Source organism: Pinus tabuliformis, chromosome 4_1 (assembly GCF_031772625.1).
Source record: "Pinus tabuliformis cultivar Carrire ecotype Pingquan chromosome 4_1, CPIR1, whole genome shotgun sequence".
In the NCBI taxonomy this organism is placed as follows: Eukaryota; Viridiplantae; Streptophyta; class Pinopsida; order Pinales; family Pinaceae; genus Pinus; species Pinus tabuliformis.
In genome coordinates this window covers 42370040-42389559 of record NC_142303.1, presented here as the reverse complement: position 1 = coordinate 42389559, position 19520 = coordinate 42370040, and positions in this window count along the sequence as shown.

Sequence of the window (19520 nt, the reverse complement as noted above, 5' to 3'; positions counted from 1 at the left end):
TAGAAGGATACTTACTAGAACAAGAATCAAGAGAATTTCCTATGGGGGATAACAACAACAATAATTGGACAGATGCCACTATTACCACTTTTGAATTTCCAATAAGTGATATAAGGGGAGAAGCCCCCATGAAAAATATCCCTCTATCAACCCTTCCATCTTTCCAGGGATTGACTATAGAAGATCTTGATACTTTTTTGTTTGAGTTTGATGTTCTATGTAGGACTTATGACTACACTTCAAATTCTCGGAAGCTAAAACAATTTCCTGCCACTCTGAAAGGAGCAATATTAAGATGATTTATGGGACTAGGTCCTGCCGCTATCCGAACATGGGAAGATATGAAGACTACATTTCTGGAAAAATACCAGGACTATTGTCGAACCAGAGATTTAAGAGAGTTGATATTTAGAATGACACAAAAGGAAGAATAGAACTTGGAAGATTACATGGAATGGTTCCATTATAATCTACAAAGGTCCAAACATAGCAATTCGGGATTCAGAGATTTTGAAAATAATATTGATTCGAGGAATGAGAGATGATTTCCTTGACATGTTGAACCTATGAGGAAAAGGAGATATATCTCAGGAGCCATACATTGATATAATAAAACTTTTCTTAAGGTGTTTGCAAGGATCGTCATGAGGGAGAAGCATGGCACAGGATGCCTATGTTAAAATACAAAAATCCACAAATGGAGGTGTGACCAAAGATGAGATTGGAAACCTATTTGAGAATCTCAAGACCGATCTTCTCAATACTTTATCTGCCCAATTGACGAAAACACAAGTGAAAAAGGCACAGGATGAAGCTAATAAGGCCTTTGTCGTGTTATTCCCAAAACATAAAGACAAACATTCCCTAAAGGAATGCAGAGTCAACATCATTAACTTGTGCAATATTTGTGACCTAGAGAATTCTACATGTTACTGTCCAGAGCTCCCAATAAGGTGAGGAGGCTCAGTCTTCTTACTTTATTGGGTCTAGGAAGCCTTGGAAACCATGACCGCCAGGTATGTCTCAATATTTTTCTTTCAATCCGTGGAATAATGTATATAATACTCATCAATTTCCATGGAAGTATCCCACTCCCTCTCCATCTCAATTTCCTTCACCATGGAACCAATGGTCTCCTTCTCAACCTTTTCAGTATCCTCCATCTCATTCATACTCTTGGCCTCAGAATTGGAGGGGAAAATATTTAGGCCCTCATTTGTTACCAGTGCATGAGAAATTGCAACTTTCACCTCTCTAACCATATGATACTACTCCTCCCATACATCCTTGATTACATGTACAGTCTAACCCTAACCAAAATAATAAGGTATCTCAGAATATAGAAGCCCCCACTTCTTTCCAGACTTACTACATTACCCCTGTTGAATGCAATGAGATCCACCTCTGATCAGGAAAAGTAGTAAACTCAAAAACCTCCCATGTCATTACTGAAGAGGAATGTGAATCACCTAGGGATCATCTTGTGGATTTTGACGAAACTGCTAAACCTGTAACAATTGATTCCAATAATGTTGACACATATGTAACAACTAACCAACTTCTATAGTGACTAAGGACCCTCCATATCTGCAAAGATTTGCTAAAACTAGGATGATTCCACAACCCGAATCTGATTTCGTCAAGGATTTAAAGAATCTGCACATAAGGATCCCCTTGCTGCAAGCCATTAAGTATGTACCCATCTATGCGAAAATAGTAAGAGACCTATGTGTTAAGAAACTTGGAAGGAATCCCAAATATCCAGTTACCATCCATGTGATGGGAAAATTGTCAGAACTAATGACTAGTCAACCTCTCTTGGCTAAATATAATGACCTAGAGAATCCTACAGTAATTGTTTATATTGATGAGAAGCCCATCCCGAACACATTAATGATCAATGTAATGACTAAGGAAATATTTACCACTTTAGGACTACATGGGCTGAGACAAACAACTACTGTGCTAGAACTAGCAGATAGGTCATGTGTTAAACCTGAAGGAGTGGTAGAGGATGTAGTCATCACAGTAGGTTCCTGGAGGTACCCAACAGACTTTATTATTTTTCAAACCAAATCAAATATGGGGGGACATCCCCTGATATTAGGAAGGCCTTGGTTGGATATTGTGGATGCATTCATAGGTTGTAGGTTGGGCTTCATGACGATTTCAGATGGACAAATCACAAAGAACCTAAGCCTCTATCCTCCTGCAAAACCAAGTAAGGGTTTGGAAAATCCCTTATGGGATTAATATGAACCTGAATCAGATCATTCCCAGTCACTCCTCACTCTTGGAAAATCCTAGTATTTTAAGAATGAAACAGAGGATGACATTATCAATGGCTTTATCACTAATTCCCTTGTTGTTACTTCTATTGATGATTTAAGGGTAGAATATACCATGGAAGACTTGATTCTAGAACATATGAAAATCGCTCCTAATCTCATGAGAAACTCAGCTGAAATAGAATTGGGAAAAAATCTAAATATTAATCCTAATCTAACTTCCGAATAGAATAGAATTTTGTTACAGCTGTTACAGAGATATAAAAAGGCATTTGCATGGTATTAGATAGACATGAAAGGCATTCACCCAGCATATGTACCCACCACATCTACTTGAAAGGAGACTTCAATCCAGTTAGGCAGCCATAGTGACGCATGAACCTAGCACTTAAAGAAGTAGTAAAAGAAGAATTCCAGAAGCTTCTAAATGCCAAGTTTATTTACCCATCACTGACAGCCAATGGGTATCTCCACTTGTTATTGTTCCTAAAAAGAATGGAAAATGGAGGGTCTGTGTAGATTACAAAGAACTTAACAAAGCCACTAAAAAGGACCATTTTCCTTTCCCATTTATAGATCAGGTCCTTGACACCTTATTTGGAAAAAAGTTATTTTCATTTCTAGATGGGTTTAGTGGTTATAATTAGACACAGATTGCCCCAGAGGATCACGAAAAAAACACCTTTACTTGCCCTTAGGGGACTTTTGCATACAGAGTTCTCCCTTTTGGACTCTATAATGTGCTAGCAACCTTCTAGAGGGAAATATTGGGGATATTTTCAAATTTTCTAAATGGTTGTTTAGAAGAATTCATGAATGACTTTACACCTTATGGTGACACTTTTGAAACAACATTAGCCAATCTCAAAAAAGTGCTAGAGCAATGTGAGCAAACTAATCTTTCTTTAAGCACTTAAAAATGTCACATGATGATGAATGAAGGAATTGTGCTTGGGCATTATATTTCTGCTATAGGAATAAAAGTAGACCCTGCTAAGATAGAAGTAATTCTAAAAATTCCATCTCCCAAAACATAGAAGGAGGTACGTAGTTTTTTGGGACATGCAGGGTATTATAGGAGGTTTATAGAAAAAAATTCAAAAATTGCATCCCCATTATTTTCTCTACTTACTAAAGATGTGGAATTTGTTTGGACAGGGAAATGTGAACATGCCTTTATAGTGTTAAAGAAGTGTGTATCAACAACCCCTATTTTGTGCGAATCGAACTGGGATCTATCGTTTCACATAGCAACAAATGCATCTGATACTACTATAGGAGTTGTGTTAGGTCAAATAAAAGACAAGAAGCCATATGACATCTACTACATCAACAAGAATCTGACTCTAGCAGAGTTAAACTATACAGTTACAAAAAAAGAGTTTCTTGCAGTAGTGCATGCCATTAATAAATTTAGGCACTACATTATAGGTTATCAAATATTTGTGCACACTAACCACTTTACCATTCATTTCTTAATGAATAAACATGTTACTAATGGTAGGGCTACACATTGGTTGTTGTTGTTACAAGAATTTGATATAACAATCTTAGATAAACCTGGAAAAGATAATGTAGTGGTTGATTTTATTTCTAGGCTAATTGTTAATAGTGATTGCATGCCCGTTGAGGATTCTTTTCCAAATGAATATCTTTTTTCTATTTCAACTCACTCACCATGGTATGCAAACATAGCTAACTACCTTGCTGCGGGGAGATTTCCACAACATCTGTCCTCAAAGGAAAGAGGAATATTGTTAAGCAGAGTGCAAGATACTCTTGGGTAGAAGGATACCTCTACTACATAGGGACAAATTATTAAATCAGGTGTTGTGTGAGAGAGGATGATATTTTTGACATCCTCAGAGCCTGCCATGAGGAACCTTGTGGAGGATTCTTTGCTGACAAGAAGACAGGGCATAAATTTATTTCAACAGGGTATTATTGGTATGGCAAAAACCCATTATTTCCCATTGAGTTCGAAATAAAAACACTTAGAACAACATTGCAAGTGAACCTGGATTTGAGTACAACTCAGAAACATCGGTTGAACCAATTAAATGAACTAGATGAGAAGAGATTGGCTGCCATCCAGCAAATAGACATCATCCAGTAGTAGAGCGCTAAGTGGCATGACAAGTTTATAAAAAAGGTGTTTCAGAAAGGAAATTGGGCTCTACTATATGATTCACGATTCAAAGAATTCAAGGGGAAGCTCTGCACCAGATTTCTACGTCCTTATGAGGTAGATATAGTCTTTGACAATGGGACCGTGAGATTAATTGCCATAGACAATGCCCAAGTGTCGTTGCTTGCTAATGGACATCATCTTTGGTTAGATCATAAACTAATCTCAAAGGATTCATTTATCAACATTGTCTCAGGATCTAATATTCAAGTTATGAGGGAAGGCAAAAATTCTCCTATGTTGTCAAATTATTAAATTCCAATAAGTGTAGCAACCAAAAACCAAATTTTGTTGGTAGTTGATACACCAAAAACAAATAATAATAAAAAGAAAAAATATATATAATAAATAAATAAATCTGCTTGTGAAAACCTCTTGTGGGGCGCGGGTAAATAGTTGTACCAGCTAAAAACCACTTTGTGGCAGCTGATACACATTTTCCTTTTAATAAATTATGTAGTAGCATGTCGTTACACATATGTCATAGATGCCATGTTGTTACAATCCCATTTTTATTCATTTCATTGTATTATTCTGAGAATTCTTTTGTAGGCACAAATTGTAATGCCCTCAAAGGAATACATTGTTGTAATAAAGTATTGCTACAAATTTATTCAACCATCATGGAGAAATTGTTTTATTGTTACATCTATAGCAGTCGATCCGATGGAGATGACTATAGCATGAAACTAGTTGTAGCTATCCGCTTCAATAATCACCATCACCAACACTCCACTATCAGTATCAATCCAATCACCCTCCGGTAAGTCATTCAAAAAAAAGAATATTGTTTTTTCTTTATTTAGAAATTATGGCAGTTAATACGTCATTTCATTTTGATGGCCAAGGATGGCCTTTGCATTTAAGTTGGGGTGGGGGGGGGGGGGGGGGGGTGGGGGGGCAGTGGGTCCGGGGGGGGAAGGATGAATCATTTTTTGATTCATGACATAACCTGATTTGAAGTGGCAATACCTGTTAATCATTACCACTTTTCATGATTGGTCATCTCATTAATTTGTACCGTATCCAAGTTAGATTTTCACACCTTTGAATTAATGATGAAATGATAACCCATATCTCACAATTTTCTGACTTGATATCCTTTCCTATCACCCTGATATATGCCCCGACATAGCTCTACACCCTCATTGCATAATTTTTTCAATAATTATCATGGAAAGCAAGTGAAAGTTCATAGTGACTATTGCATCAATTAGTGAAGGGCATGTAACAACGAAGGATGGGAGGAGTAGCAGTAAGGTATGAACCGAATTCCATCGAGGCTTTAAAAAAATGCCTCGAAGCATATCAAATTTTCAGAGAAGCAGGGTGGATTGATTTTTTCGAGCGACTCAAGGGGTTGGATGAGAGTGTTGATTTGGAATTTGCTCGAAATCTAAATAGGAATCAAATGGAGGTCAGAGCCCTATGACTAGAGATTACGGAGGAAGTGATTGTCAGAGTAACAACACTTTGACCTGAAGGGAAGAGGTGGTTCAACTGAAAAATTAATGACCCATCCCTTAAATCTGAATTCTTGTAGGGAGAAGAAAATTTGGTCAAGAAGGGAAGAGGAATTGACTGCCTTTCCCTTCCTCAGTTGTGGAACAATGTTGCCATGTTCATTATCAAGCACATTACATGTGAGGGGTGCTCGACAATAGTTTTCAACTATCATTTTTTGTTGCTGAGCCATCTTCGACATGGGAAACTCGTTAATGTTCCCCATTTTCTGTTGGAAAATTTGAAACACATGGCTACCTCGGTAGAGGTAGCCTCACAACCAAAGAGCTGCATTACCAATCATGACCTCCTAAAACTAATTGTAATGGAAGCTCTGGAGAAGCAAGGAAGAAATTGGGAAGATTTTATCAGTGAAGGAACATAAACCCCACCACAGAGACAAGATGAAACTCCTACAGATGCTCCTGGGGAAGCTGATATAGCTAAGAAGCAGGGAGAGTCTTCGGGAATTAGAGTTAAGAAGAGGTCACTTGAGAAACTTGTGGGTGGAAGAATACCGAAGAAAAGGGTTAAGTTTGGTACTCAACCAGAACCCTCGCCATCGTCCAAGAAGAAACTAGGCAAGCAAAAATGACAAAAGGGGAAGCAAGAAGAGACAAAGAAGCAAAAGAAGAAATAGACCAAGCAGGAAGACACTTCTTCATCAGGTAAGAATGAAACCCAAACTTTGTTGCTTAAAATTAAGAAGCTAGAAACATAAAATAAGGAATTAAAGCGACAATTAGGAGGTAGAAAAATGAAACAAAGGTTTTGGGTCTCGATACATTGGCGGAGGTTGTTGATAAGATGGGATCAAAAACCACACAGTGGCCTTTCTGTATAGCATGTGATGAGGGCTTGGCAACAACAAGATACAAGGTTTGCATTATAGACACCATCTCAGAAAAAACCCAAATAGAACCATGGGAGGCTGACATACAAGAACTCGTTGATGATGTTTTTGACACATAAGAACCAGCAGTTGAAACAGAGCACCCCATCGATTTTAACCTAGAAAATGATACACAAGAACCTGTCAACGATGTTGCTGATACACAAGAACCAGCAGTTGAGACATAGGTTTTTAAGGAAGAAAAATTGAGAGTTGTTCCAAAATAACTTGTCAACGAAGTTTTTGATACACAAGAACCAGCAGCTGAGGCAGAGCAACTAAAAACATGAGATGTTGTTACACCCTCTACTATTGTTGCACATGAAACAAAACAGGACCTTGAAGCAAGGTGGCATTCAGAAAAACTTCTATTGATAGCGGAATTGGAGAATTGGAAGCAAATGGAACTTTCCCTTAAAAAGGGAGTGATTTATTTGGAATAACATCAGAAGGTTATGCATACCCTTAAGGATCAGTGGGCCGAAGAATTGGTGACAGAAGAGATGATAAAGTGGGAAAGGAGGAAAGTTGAGATGGAAAAGGAAGAATAGAGACAACAACTACAACAAGAGGTCAAGAAGTTGACTGAAGAGATAGGTAAAATGTATGAGTTAGCCCTAAACCTTTTAGGTTGTAGGACACCATCTCCGTCCTACCCGATATTCTTGTGGGAGAAATTTTATCTTTTCCAGTTGAGAGCCATCCATGAGAACAGACCCTACATGAGCATTACCACTAAAACTTTTTTGGATGTATTTCTTTCATGCAATTTCGATGAGCAGATTTTGTTATGCGAACTCTTCCTGCATGATATATTTGTTGAGCATTATAATTTTTCAATGGCTACAAACATTTCCCCCTATGTTGGAGATTTGCAGCTATGGGCTTTTATATCTTTCATGAGAAATAAAATCGATTGGCACCTCACCATAAAATCATCTGTTATGAATGAAGAAAAGGTAACCCTGAAGATAAGACCAGAACCTTGTATGGTCGCTACTATGAGACGTGAATTTAGAAAGTTTCTCAGTAAACCTGACATGGCAGAACAATTGTCCCTCTATAGGAGAAGGATTGTTTGGTTTTCCTTGATATTTATGAACAATTGAAAAGTAAATCATTAGTTGGAAGTCTGAAACGATGGGAAGCTTGACTGAACCTTATAATTTTCTCTTAAATATGATGTGATGGATGGTGGCTGATATCCATAAAGTGCCATAAATGGGGTTATTTTTGTTGTTGTATGGAAGGAAGTGTTATACCACCATTCAGCCAGAGGCAACCATTTGACCCATTGTGTCTGTTTATCAGATACAAAGCAACGAAGATATCCTTCCAAACATTTGTTTACTATCTCAGTTTTCCCATCAGATTGAGGATGATAAAATGAGCTATGAGCTAACTGAGTATCGAGACAAGAAAATAATTCTGTCCAAAAATTTCCAGTGAAAATGGGATCTCTATCACTTACAATAATCTTTGGGTTTCCATGTAGCTTTTGAATTGTTTCCATAAATGCAGTAGAAATTGTACTGGCTTTAAATGGATGTGATAATGCACAAAAGTGTGCATACTTGGTAAGTCTGTCAACTACCACCATGATGACACTCTTTCCCTCAGACTTGGGTAAACCTATGATAAAATCCATTGAAACCTCCTCCCAACATTAGCTTGGAATGGATAAAGGTTGTAATAGACCTGGGGTCTTAATTTTCAACTTTATTTTGTTGGAAAACCGAACATTCCGCCACAAACTTTTGAATATCCGATTTAAGGCCATCCCAAAAAAATTCCTTCTTAACCTTGTGGTAAGTTTTTAAAAATCCTGAGTGCCCTCCTAAGGGAGGAGCGTGCAATTCCATAAGAATATTTTGTTTGAGTTGGGAATTCTTACAGAGGTATAAGTGATGTTTGTACCATAACGAATCATTTTTCCAACTAAATGTATCAAATGTACTGGAATCTTGTTGTAAATTTCGAATAAGTGCCCACACTTCTTCATCATTCTTCCATTCCTCCCTTGCTTCGTTTATCCAATCTTGTTAGATAATAGAAATGGCGCACAACAATGCTTCCACATCCTCATCCTTTCTTGAGAGTGCATCTGCCACCACATTTTGCTTCCCTTTTTTGTAGATGATTTCAAAGTCATAACCCAACATCTTTGTGACCCACTTTTGTTGCTCTTCAAAGGATAATCTTTGTTCTAAAAAGTATTTAAGGCTATCATGATCCATTTTTACATTGAAGTGTCTTCCCATTAGGTAGGGTCACCATTTCTTAAGTGTATGTAGTATTTCCAACATTTCCTTCTCATAATAGCTTTGTGTAAAAACTTTCCCTTGATTGGACGACTTTCAAAAGCAATGGGTCTTTCATCTTGGATTAAAACAGCACTAATTCCATTTCCTGAAGCATGACATTCCACAATAAATTTTTTTGTGAAGTCCTATGTAGCTAAGACCGGTGCTTGGCACATTGCCTCTTTAAGATGTTCGAAGGCCTTTGTTGCTTCTGGAGTCCATGAAAATGCATCTTTCTTCAATAATGTTGTTAAAGGTGCTGCTATTCTCCCATAATTCTTAACAAACTTGCGATAATACCCTGTCAACCCGAGAAATCCTCGCAGATGCTTTATGGATGTGGGGATTTTCCATTCCTTAATGGATTTAATTTTGCTAGGGCCTACCTTAACTCCTTCATGAGATACAATATGACCCAGTTATTCCACCTCTTGTACTCCAAAGAAACATTTGGATCTTTTTGCATATAATTGTTTCTCCTCCAATAGTTGTAGCACCCTGTCAACATGTTCAACATGATCCTTCCAAGACTTGTTGTAAATTAGTAGATCATCCAAAAATACTAACACAAATTTTATAAGGAAGGGTTTGAAAATGGAATTTATCAAACCTTGAAATGTAGAAGGTGCATTGGTAAGGCCAAAAGGCATGACCAAAAATTCATAATGACCCTCATGAGTTCTAAAAGCTGTTTTCAGAATGTCTTCAGTCTTCATTCTGATTTGATGATATCCTGAACGAAGATCCAACTTGGTGAAGTAAATTGATCCATGCAATTCATCCAGTAATTCATCAATGACAAGAATGGGAATCTTATCTTTAATAGTGATCTTGTTGAGCTCCCTATAATCCGGACACATGCACCATGATCCATCCTTCTTGTTACCAATACTACTGGAGCAGAGAAAGAACTTTGACTAGGTTGAATTATACCAGCCTCTAGCATTTCTGCAACCATACGCTCAATTTCACTTTTTTGGGCATAGGGATATCTGTACGGCCTGATGTTTGGAGGAACACTTCCTGGAATCAGATGAATAGCATGATCATGATCACGAATAGGTGGGAGACCTTTGGGAGTATCAAATACCTTGGAATGATTTTCCAAGACTTTTTGGAGATCTGGAGAAATAAAATAGATGATTTTGATGTGGAAACATCTAGCGAACATAATTGTGCAATTACACCTCTTTGTTCCTTTTTTAGAAGCTTTGTCATACCATTAGAGCTGATTATCTTTCCCGGTTTCCCTGCAATACCCCTTAATTCAACTTCCTTTCCTTCTGCATAAAATTTCATGAAAAGTTCTTGAAAATTAAAAGCTATTGTACCCAAGGATTGTAGCCATTGGACTCCTAGTACAACATCAGCACCTCCCATTGGAATGGAAAGCATTGGGCTAGTCAATACATATTCTCCCATGGATAGCTTGATATTATGGCACTTTCCAGAGAAATTTATTGTTCCTCCATTTGCAACCATCACTTGACACTTTGGTGCTGGATATAGGAAGCAATTCAATTCTTTTGCTACCTTACAATGAATAAAATTGTGGGTACTTCCTGAATCAATCAACACTATTACCTTTCTCTTCTTGATTTTTCCTTCTATCTTGATGGTTTGAGGAGAGGTAATTCCCGCCAATGCATTACAAGATATGGTCGGATTCATTTCTTCATTATCTAGGCTTTGTTCCTGGAGTATATCCTCTTCTTTTGACCTTTCTTGCTCCTTTTCTTCTTCCTCTTCACAATCTATGCATAATAATTTCTTCTCAGCACACTTATGACCTTTAGTGTATTTGCTATCACAACTGTAACAAAGCCCTTTTGCTCTTTTTTCTTCCAATTGTTGTGGTGTCAACCTTATAGGTTGTGGAAGACTAGGGGCAACAACACTTCCATCTTTATAGTTGTGAGTGGTATGCTTCCTGGTTGCCATAATTTTGCTTTGCATTTTTCTTGCTAACCTGAATGCCTTCTCTAATGAATCAGGTTCCCGAAGGCGAACATCATGTTGGATATTATCCTTTAAAGTCCCTATGAACACATCAATCCTATGCTCCTCTGGAATATTTTTTACCTTATGTTCAATTTTTGGAACTCCTCAATGTACTCCATTATTGAACCCTTTTGTTTGAGACTTATCAATTGGCTAAAAAAAGTGTTGCTTTTTGTATCCTCATAATGTGCTGTCAATTATTCCGTAAAAATTGCCCATGTGATAATTTGTTTACGAGAGCAAAGCCATTGATACCATACAAACTAATTTGGTTCCAAATATAAAGTTGCAATATGTACCTTTTGTGTGTTATGCACATTAATGAGATCGAAAAATTGCTCCATCTGTAGTATCCATGTTGCAGGATCCTTGCCATCAAACTTCCTCATATCGATTTTTGGAATATGGTGGGTCTTTGATCCAACATTAGAGTCTATGAAATCATGATTAACATTTCTTTTGTTTGCATCATGAGTTTCCTTTGCTACCCTTTCACCATTAGTAAGTATTTCTTGTAGAAAATTCGTCAAATTTGTCTTCAAATCTATCTTCAAATCGTCAATCTTATCTTCTACGCCATTCATCTTAGCTTCCATGCCCTTTATCTTAGATTCCATGCCATTTATCTTAGCTTCTGTTAGCTTTTGTGAGAATGAAATTTGTTGCACTTGGTCTTGTAATTTTGATATATCATGTAGCATTTCTTCCTCTTCTTCATGAGTCATGCTAGAGCTTTCAGGTTGCTTACTAGGTGTTTGCATTTTATTTCCTCGGGGCATCAGTTACCGATAATAATGCTCTACTATGCCCTTTGAATTCCTTCAAAATAATTTTTCAAACCAAGCTTAAGCAAAAATTTAAAAAAATCTACACACATTTTTTCACTTTGTAGGAGTTCGATATTGCCTTTGATGTATCTCTATAATTTCGGATCGTCCAGTTTTTAAATTGTGACCTGCAGTAGCCCTCTATGTCCTCTTTCCAATGCCACTAGTTTGATCCCAATTAGATTCTCCAAGGAAGATTTATGCCGAATCTCCCATAGTGACCTAATTATAGACTAGTTCAGTAGAGTGAACTTGTACGACGTGCCATGTGTCCTTGTTTCGACCTTTGGCTTTGAAAAATATATAAAAGAAACTAAAGTCCGTCCTCTTTCTGTGCCTTCTTACAAAATTTCAATCCGATGCTCAGAGAGAAAGTTATGACGATTTTCCCCAGGTCACCTGTCTGGAATGTAATTTAGGAGTCTACAAAAAGACCAACTTCCTCAGATCATATCTCCGAAAATATAGCGGGAAAAGCTCTGAAATTTAGACCCGGGGTTCAGTGTGATTTCGTCTCAAATGGTTTTTTTTTTTCACTTCTAAAACATCGCAGAAAAAAAAAAAAAAAAGTTATAGCGAAAATGCCACGATGACCTATTTGGAGCAGCGAAACCCTAGAATCCAAAGCTCTGGTACCAAATGTTATGAAACCAACTCACAAAAAGATAGAAAAGATAGATCAACGCCTTAGAATTCAGCCTCTTCGAGGGGGAAACCTCCTTTACATTACACAAATGAATGATTCTTCAATGATTCAAATGACAAAACCTCCTTCCTATATATAGGCATCTAAGGAGTCACAATATAACCCGGCCAACCTAACAACAATAATATAAAGGCACAAAAATAATAATAGAGGGATTCTATGGGGCACAGTAATAACAATATGGGGACAACAAGGGCACAACAATATTAATAAGGGATACAAATACAATAGTAATGGGGTAATCACTAGTATTATAGGGACCTAACAAAGGATATGAATGAAGGGCTTAGAGAGGGTTGTGGATGAATCATACAGCAGAGAGCTAAAGTCCTTGGGATAAAACAAATCATTCGGAAAGGTGAAAGATCAACATTTTTAGGGGACCCATTCAAAATTGCTATCAAGGCAGGTTTTAATACGGTGGTGGTTGTGGCCACAACAAATGGTGAACCATTGGGCGAACCAATTATCTTTGTTTCCAAATAAACCTTGGATCAATAGAACATTAGGGTGTTAAGATAAACTTGAAATGAAAACTGTACAGATGGACAGGCATGGGTTCCACTTCAACATTAATTGCTTCAGGTGGGATAAAGACAAATAGCTTCTACTTACTGATAGGGTTTTGACAGGTGTTAGAGTCAGTCTGGTCAGTCCTCCGTCAGAGATCAAAACTCTTTATGCATTTCATTTTTAGGTGTCCCGCTCCATTCATTCAGCTGCATTCCACTAGGGGCATGCCATGATCTGACAGAGAAATCCATGCTAGTCATTTCCCCTCATGTTTGGCTCCTGCTGGCTTATGTCTTTGTGTAAAATAATCAAAAATTCCATAACAGTCAAGGTCTGGTCCTTTAACAGACAAAAGTAATTTTTGGTCATTAGGTCTAGGGATTGAGCAATTTGGTCTTTAAATATGTCCAGTAAAGTCATGCAGGCCAGAGTGATGCTCTTGCAAAGTAATGATCTGTAGAGTTTCATCATCATATTGATAGACTTCGACTGTTCTTCAAAACTCTGTTTTGAAGAAAAGTCAAACAGTGCTATTGGTGACAAAATTTTCAAAAGGGGTCTACAGTTGATTTCTTCAGGTGCAGTCATGGTTTCCATGGCCAAATGCTCTGTCATGCAATCCCCGCAAAAAAGTGTTGAAAATTTCATCGTTTGAGCCCAAAATTCAGAGAAAAAGTGAAAATCAGGGTTATATTAAAGTCAGTGAAAAAGGTGCCAAACAGGACATTAGAAAGTGGGTTTTTTAAAAAAGCAAATTTAAAACATGACCTCCAAGCCTATATACACAAATTCCATCATGAATCCAAGTCATTGTGCAACCAAGTGCTTGGGAGAACATTTCAAACTGTTTGAGTGAGAAATTGCACGATTTGGAGCAGTTTGAGGAGGTTTCACGGTGCGCGACGCACACAGGCAAGGGCGTTGTGCACACAAGCCCTCCTGCAATGTTAAATTACAACTAGCACGGCGCATACCTGTGCACTGGGCTTTGCGCGCAACGCACAGAGGCAAAGCGCCCAGAAATTGCCAAACTCACCCAAATTTTTTGTGAAGACACTCTAATTGCAAGGTAGGCTACCTAAACTCACTTGTGCATCAAATTTGGTAAATATATGATGGTTTCATGCCCATGATTGAATGCAAAAATTTCTTAAAGCAACCACAAAAAGACACCAAGAAATCATCTTGCTAGGGTTGTGTAACAATGTTATTGCTGCCAAGGTATTTTCCCTTCCCTACCCCTGTTCCTTATTCCCCTATTGCATTCTTCCTACTATCACTACCCTAACACTACCAAACTCATATTCCCTTACCCCTCCTCCCATTACTCAATACAAACCCTAAAACCCTACCTTGCCAAAAAACCCAAACCCTACCCTGTCAAAAATACCCAAACCCCCTACATGTCCCTAAACAAAATTCTCCCTAAATCCCCTGTTCCCATTATATTATTCCCCTCTAAATATTCCCTTGTTTCATTGTCCCCTTGGTGGCAGATTATGAAAACAACCTAGCTTTCACCATCATCAAAAGGGCAGCCTAAATTCAGTTTATAAATAGCAGTCATGGCATCCGAGGTTTCATCATAGTATGAGGTGGAGACCCACAGTGATACAACTTCAGGAGAACAGGCCCCTAGGAGACATCACCGGAATGGCAAACATGTTAGAGATGAGGAAAACACCCTCACTGAGTTGCAGGCATGCCCTCTTGCTATGTCATGTTTCCAGCACCTAGCATGTTTTGAATTTTGTCAAAGGGTGGCAAATGTCAGAGTTCATCATGAGTTGGCCTGTCTTTTTGCACTTCACCTACATGGAGGTCAGTCTATCTTGGCTGGGGTCACTTTCACATTGACACCCGAAGCCATATCAGTGGCAACATGCATACCAAATGTTGGAGAACAGTGGCATAAGAAGAAGAAGGTGGAGAGGCATCATTATGAGCCTTACATTAAGGCCAGTTGTTTGAGTCAGCTCACGAGAGTTTTCCCATTCAGATTTTTGAGAGATGAGTATGCTCCGCTCATGAAATTGATCATGAAGTACTTCAGTTGTGAGGGGAGGTTTTCTCGCCTTTATGCCTATCACATTAGGTTGCTCATGCACTTTACCAGGGTGCGGATGATGAACCTCCCATTTTTCATTTGCGAGAACATAGAGAGGATGAAAATTTTCATGCAGCATAAGACCCCTCAGCAGTAGCTCAACAGTGTTTATCACTTTGCTCTTATCCGGATTTTGGTGGATCATCAGTTGGGATTGCAGGGTATTGCTTGGGAGGACTTCATCTCCCGTGACTTCTTCAGCGCTCCACAGGTAGTATCAAAGGCAAAGCATGAGATAGGTGGTCCATCACATCAGTATGAGCGCCATGAGACTACTACTATGCCAGTATTCATCACCTATCAGAGAGGCAGTAGACCCTTATTTGCAGCAACAAAGCGAGTGTTATCTCCACTCGGGGTGGAAGGGGCCTCGCTTCCGACATCAGCATCACATGAGCAGGGCAGAGGTAAGGAGCCAGTGCAGGAGGAAGGACCATCAGGTGAACGAGAGACTGAATTCGTTCTCCTCAATGATGATGAGACAGATACAGAACCAACAAATGCAGAGCTTACAGAGATCATCTAGGAGCAGCAATCAGTGATTGAGGCCTTATCCCTTGACTTGGAGAGGGCCAAGTGGAACATGAAGTACTTGGAGCAAGAGATCAATGAGGATCGGGAGGCCCATCTTGAGAGCGTGAACATGCACTTGGAGAGGCTGCTAGACAAGGTCAATCAGGACCTTGCCTTGCTGAGACACGTGGCTTATCATTACAGGACACGAAATATGAGTGTAAAGGCCCGGATAAGGAGTTTGAAGGTGAAATTGAGGAAAGCAACAAGAAAGGCAAAAGAGGAAAAAGAGAAATATCGGCTTCGAATCTTGGCTAAGGCTTCCTTGGCCCATCATAACACCCCATAGAGAACCTCCAGCCCAAATTTCAAGAAATTTGGGGAATTTTTGGTCACATGACAAATTTTTGGGCAAAACACAAGGTTTTTCACCCTGTGGCGCGGCGCTAAAAATCGGGAGCTCCAAATGAGGAAGGGTTTGCATTTTTGGATTCAGCATGGAAAATCACGACTACTGGTGCTCGAACAAGAAATTTGGGCAAGACATGAGTCTCCAAAAGGTCAAAAAACACCCAAAAAATGGCCTCTCTGCCCCTTTTTTGACACACAGGAAGCAATCTTGGGAGAATGGAGATTTGGAGAGGCAAATGAGCACCAAATTCAAAAATTCCAGTATGGTTAGAAAATAGAGAGGGCAGGCTTTCCAACAAGCCCACTTGGGCACATTTTGGACACCTAAAAGTGCCCCAAAATAGACCCCAAAGTAGCGCGGCGCACAGAGGAAAAATTGCCAAATTTGCTTCCGTTTCGCGAATTTTCGATTCGCGACTTCTCCAAGTGGGCCCGCTCATCAACACTTCAGTTTTTTGGCACCAAAGGTGGCATTTAAAGCATTTTCTTTCTAGATGGACTTCTATCCAAGTGGAAAAGGTAGGCAAAAGGTCACCCAAGCCATTTGTCATGTTTGTAACGCTGCACCTGTAGCTGATGGTTGGCTCTTCATCTCCATTTTGTAATGATTCGAGTAACTCCCCAATCCTTGGGCGTTCTATCTCTTCATGGAACATTCTTTATATTGTATGCAAGCTATTTGTAAAGGGTTGGTTGGCTTGTAACTTCTAGGAGACTGTGGGAAAGAAACTCTATTTCTTCATTGTATATTTTTGACAGAGAATTAATGAAAGGCAGCGGCTCTGTTTCATGAGATTCTTGTGGTTTTGAGTGTAGTAAATGTGTCTCTTATTTTTTCATATGTATTTCGTTATGTTTTGTAATTCAATTCATGTTCATTTCCAGTGAAATTTTCTGAGTGAGATTAGGTAGAATTCAAATTTATTCCTCTGCCTGTGGTAAAATTTCATGTTCAGTGTTCTTCTTCTGTTGAAAAGGATTCATGTTCCTATGCCCTTTTCACACTCCTCAGCAATCTCTCCATTCCACGTTATTCCAAACTAAATTGATACACTTTCCGCCTGCCTTGCCTCACGAAGTAATCTGTTCCTTTGTATTAAATTCTCTATTCTTTGCTAACCGTTGGTCCCATACCATCCCAGAAGCTCATTCATTCATAGAAATTGTTTCTTGTATCCCTATTCACTTACTAACCTAAGATCAATACTTCACTGTAAGTCATCTCAGACTGTTTTTTGCTTATCTATTCATTGAGCATGACTCGGAGAGAGCCCTCTCCTGTTCTGGTAGGGCTAGCTACCAGACTGAGCATGGTTTGTGGTTACCCTGAGTTTTGCCTTCCTTCAGCCTAGGGTAGATTCAGGTGCTAACATAGTGGTGACTCCACTAGGGAATCAAAACTGAAATCAAATCCCCTTGTTTCATAATAATTCTAAGCTTCCGGATGATGAGCTTAGGATTGGAGAGGCTGATTAGGTTGGTTGTGTCCTATGATTTTTCTTAATAGCACGCTGGCTTCGAGACGATATACCAGAGCCAATCCAGACCCGGATCCTCCTCATATCTACGAAAATATCAATTTGATTCCAAGGTTCCTTCGTCAAGAAAGAACCATAACTCCTGTGTTCAAGTCTCATTCATGTCCTGATATTTTTGAGTATCTTGAAGAGCTTGAGTTTGACGAACGGTTTGAAATATCATTGTTTGAGTCTAAGTCCGAAAGGGTTGTTGATTATACTGTCCCCAATCCTCAATTTCTTGTAGATCTAGAAACAGAAAGAGCTAATCGATCAATTGATAATTATATTGCGGCACAGCCTCAAACTCCAATTGCCAGCCCCTTACAAACTGTGCACACTCCTCCAACACCTCCAAGGCCAAATCCACCGAGAGTGATGGCTGCCCGTTTCGCACCCCTTGTTCTGCCCCAAGTTCTAGATGATATGCCCTCAGATTATCAAAGTAAAATCCCGTTTTTTGATGGCACTCCTAACAGCATTACTGCTCAGCAGCATGTAGAAAAAATGGCAGACTTCTATGAACTTCATGAGATAGATGCGGAGAATGTGGCAATGAGACTCTTTGTACAGACATTTGCAGGTGAAGTGAGGAAATGGTTCAGAGGTTTGCTGGCAGCACGTATCGCTACCTTGGCTGAACTACAAAGACAATTTTTAAATCGATGGGAAGTGAAAAAGAATCCCCTTCAAATTCTAGCTGAATATGAGCAAATCAAACGAAACACTGGTGAGTCGGTCCAAGATTATTGTGTTAGATTCAATGCAGTTTACAACGAAATTCCAAATCATCTAAAGCCACCCGTGGGACTAGCTATGATGAAATTTCCGGATGGTTTTGATGTTGACATGGCCTACCAATTAAGAGAGAGAGAACCGGCCACAATGGAAGACATGCAGAAAATTGCGGTCAACGTTGAAGCAAATCTGCTGTCCAAGAGAGCTAGAGCGAAAGCAGAAAAGAAAGTCACGGTTAAGGAAGAGTCTTCTTCAATGGATCAATTACTCAAAAAGGTAGAGCAGATGCTTGAAAGGGTGAAGCTCGATAAGCCTGAGCCACAAGTTAGGAATCCTAACTTCCATGGCCAGCAACAGCCACAATATAGAATAAGACAGAGAGATTAGCGAGCCCAAGCGCAGACAACATAACAGCTAGTACAGACACCTTTCCAGCAAAATTTTGTGCATGGACCGGAGTCAGATGAGGACGGGAATGTAATAGGTGAAGAGAACCACCTCTTTACTCCAGATGAGCTGCCTACTTACATTACCGAAGAAGAGGAGTGTGCGGTGAGTTCAGCTGCACACAAAGACACGGATTTCATTCTGGCTAGTGACACTGTTTTAGAAGAAGAATCAGAGGAATATCAAAGGGGGTATATGAATGCTCTGTCCGCACAGCAGCAGCGATATTCACTTAGAAACAGAGATGTGCTGGCCAAGCCAATTCAGAAAAAGAAGGAGGTTGAAGCAGCAAAGAATGATTCATCAGCTACACAAAGAAAAGGAAAGGAGGCGGTTGGTCCAGAGAGCAGCAAATCAAAATCAGCAGAACAATCACAGCAGCAAGCTGCATCAAAGGAAAAAGAAAAGAAAGAAATCCCAGTCAAAGAGGTAGAAAATACTCCCACCTTTAGCTTAGAGAATGAGATTTCTAAGTTAAAGGTATCCATCCCCTTGACTGAAATAATGAAGAACAACAGTTATAGAGGACAAGTATCTAAGATGTTGAATTTGGACCCAATGTCCGA